Source organism: Gavialis gangeticus, unplaced genomic scaffold (assembly GCF_001723915.1).
Source record: "Gavialis gangeticus isolate Ggan-Ray unplaced genomic scaffold, GavGan_comp1, whole genome shotgun sequence".
NCBI lineage: Eukaryota > Metazoa > Chordata > Crocodylia > Gavialidae > Gavialis > Gavialis gangeticus.
The window spans coordinates 23324783-23328267 of NW_017729033.1; positions in this window are offsets into that span (position 1 = coordinate 23324783).

The following is a 3485-nucleotide window of genomic DNA, read 5'->3' on the forward strand; positions in this document are numbered from 1 at the left end:
CTCCATATCCTCGGCAAGATAGGTAGCCACCAAAGCCTCGGTGCTATCTGCCCAAGGCTGGGGTCCTGTGTGTTTGGACCCCAGCTTTGAAGCCATGCCGTTGGCCCACATTGGCAGTGGCTGCTGTGGAGGAGACTGGCTGGTGCCGGTGCTGGTGCTGGGAGTGCTGGCATGGGAAAGTGGATCCCCCTCTTCCACATCCCGTCGCCTCTGCCCTTTGGCCTCCCTGACTTTGTTGACCAGCACCTGTGTCCAGTGATTGAGGGTTTTGGTGCTGTCAGTGCACATGCTCCCCTTCACCCTCAGGTCACACATGCCCGCCAGCATATAGACCATACCGGCCCACAAGGGATCCAGCCATCTCCTGAAGCCCTCCTTCAGCCACCTCACCAGTGCCTGCATGTCTGGTGACATCAACCTGCCCCAGCCAGGATCATTGATCCCCTGGAGCTTCTCCGTTTGGTTCTCTAGTTCCCTCATGATGGGGATCACCTGGCTGAGGAGGGCATCGCCAATGCTAGGGGTCTTGGTGGCTTTGAGGAAGGGCTTGAGGACCACCAAGATCTGGGAGATGATATCACACTCGGCTCTCTTCAGGCAGCCGCTGATCCCGATCTCCCCAAGCAAGGCCATCTCATGGATGGCCTTCTGTTGCTCCACCAGCCTCTCAAGCATCAGGTGTGTGGAATTCCACTGAGTCTTCACATCCTGAATGATTTTGTGCTGCAGGATGCTCAACTTTGCCTGTTTCTCCTGCAGCATCTTGCCCCCCTTGATGCTGTGGTGGAAGTAGCCCACCATCTTCCTGCATTTTGAAATCAGCTGGCTTGTAGCATCACTAGTAGCTGTCCCCCTCCAAGGCATCCCTGCCTGACTATGAGGTGCAGCCTGTGTGGCGCACAGTGGATACCAACTTTGTTCGGCGTGACCGATTGCACCAATGCCCTGTGAGGGAGAGGTAAGCATGATTGCCTCCACGGTAAGCTGCTCCAGATGTTCAAGGTGAAGTGCAAAGCTACCTGCAGCCCTGCCTTGCACAGCTCCTCACCCAAGTACTCCCTGCATGTCTCATACAGGGAGGGCACCACCAGCATGCTAACAGTGGTGTATGCGGGCACTTGGTAAAATGGGGCCTGAAGAGCCATGAACCGCCTGAACCCTGGCCGCTCAACTAGAGAGAAGGGCTGTCTATCCAAAGCAAGCATCTCCCTAATGCTCTGGGTGATCTCGCTTGCCTTTGTAACTCGCCCTGCTTTCTGTCCACCTTTTCCCTACTTTTCCAGGGTAGCCTGCCTCTGCTTTGGGGGGCACGGGGGCTTTGGAGCAAGTGAGGGGCTTCCCGTTGAGCATGCCTGCACTGGTGCCAGGCTGAGCAAGAAGAAGGGCAAGGGGGTGCTGCCTCCTGAGATGCAGCAGCAGTGCCATGGTGGCAGTGTTTCACATCCTTGCCCCGTCTGATCTGCCTTCAGCAGTGCTGGCAGAGAGCAAACCAGGGATCATCTGCCAGCTCAAAATGCTCCCACACTATGCTACTCGCCTGCATCTGGGTTGAGTGTGGGGATGCTGCCTTATCCCACTCCTCAGCAGGCTGAGGCACAACAGCAGGAGGAGCTGCCTCAGCTGAGCCACTTGCCTGAGCCTCCACAACCTCAACCTCCTCCGAGGCGCTGCTTTCCAGAGAAGGAGACCTGGGTCTTGGGGAACTTTGAGGGGTGTGGAGCACAAACTGATTCCCCCTCTGTCCCCAGAACTGCTTGTGCCAGGGCTCTCAGGTCCCCTGGCTCCATATCCAGTTCCTCCTCTAGCAGTGGGAGACTCACGCTGGGAGATGACATTGGGGTGGGGGAGACAATGATTCTGCTACTGGTGCCTTTTCTGGAGTTAGGGGAGGTGGTGCAGGTGCAGGGACATCAGGTACAGGTACTGCTCCCACCTCCTTGCTTCCACTGGCAGCAGAAGCCTCACGGCTGCTTGGGAAGAGTATGTGTCTATGTTGGGGGGTGGGACTTGTAGCTCTCTCTCTCCCACTATCCCCTCTCCCTCCCCTGCCAGAAGACCTGGCACCTGCCTTTCCAGCATGCTTCATATTAATCTTTCCTGTGCTGCAAAAGGTGTGTGTCTGTTGTGTTCTTCGATCTGGTCTTGTTCTGAATCTGAATGTGTGGTGGGCTGTCAGTGGCAAATTCTTCTGTTTGTGAGTGCTGTGTGATTTCTTGAGCGGTGTGATTATTGATTATTAATACCTATTGATATATATGTGATGCGTTTCTGTTACTGTTGTGTTCTTTGGCTCTCAGTGACAAGTTTTTCTGTTCGTGAGTGCTGTGTGATTTGTTGACTGTGGTGTGATTGATTATTTATTTTTAATACATATATACACATACACACATATATGTGTGTGTGTGTGTTGTGTTCTTCTTTGATCTGGTCTGAATCTGAATGTGTGGCTGGCTGACTAGTTCTTTTGTTCTTCTGTGCTGTTTCTAGTCTGCATGTAAACTAAAAACTAACTATAACTAACAATATTAATAACTAATGTAATACAATCTCTTCTATGAATATGTGATTTTTCTTTTTCTATGTGTGTGTGAATATGTGTGTGCAACATGTGCTTCCCTGCACAGTGATGGATCACACTGCCAGGGAAAACACTGAGCTTTTTTTTTAAAGTATTGCAAATAAATAAATAAATAATAAAAAGAACAAATATAAATTGAAAGAAATGAATTGGCTAGTAGTAAGTAAAGAGATTCTAAGATAAGATAAGATAAAATACGCTAAGCTAAGTCCCAATCCTTTCTAAAAACAAAAAGGAGCAGGCAACTGACTGACTGTGAAGCAAGCCAGGCAGTCCAGTACCTTTCTGATGCTGTTGCTCACTCAGAACCAGCTCACAAAAGGCCCAGCACGCCTGCAGACACAGATTTTTATGCTGTTTCTGTGTCCCTGCCCCAGACATTGTAATTGGAAGGGCAGTCAGAGAGAAATGCTCACTGGCCAGTTAGATGTGTCAGCCCTTCCCCTCCTGCTTCTCTCCCCCGCCCTTCTAAGTTTCTGTTTCCCCAGAAAGACAGCTGCCTCCTGGCCTGGGCTGGGACATTACACCCTGCCCCCAGGGACTGCCTGCTGCCAGGGTGGAGACAATGTCCCCCTGCCCTGGCAGCAGGGAGATCCTGGCCTGGGCTCCCTGATCTGAGCAGGAGACTTGGAAAGAGCTGCAGGGGAGGGGCAGGTCCCAGCCCCCTGCCCGGATGAGCTGGTGGGACAGCTAGCAGCTAGCTCACTGCAAGATGCCCCACTGGCAGATTGGGGCAGGGGGCTGGGACCTACGCTATCCCTGCAGCTCTTTCCAAGCCCTGTGCCTTTTGATCACCTGACTGGAGCATGGGGCCAGCCCCTGCCCCACATACAGAGCAGAGGCTGGGGAGCTTGTTACCTGCTGAGCTCTGCAAGCATGGAGTTGTGCAGAGAACAGGCTTGGGAGC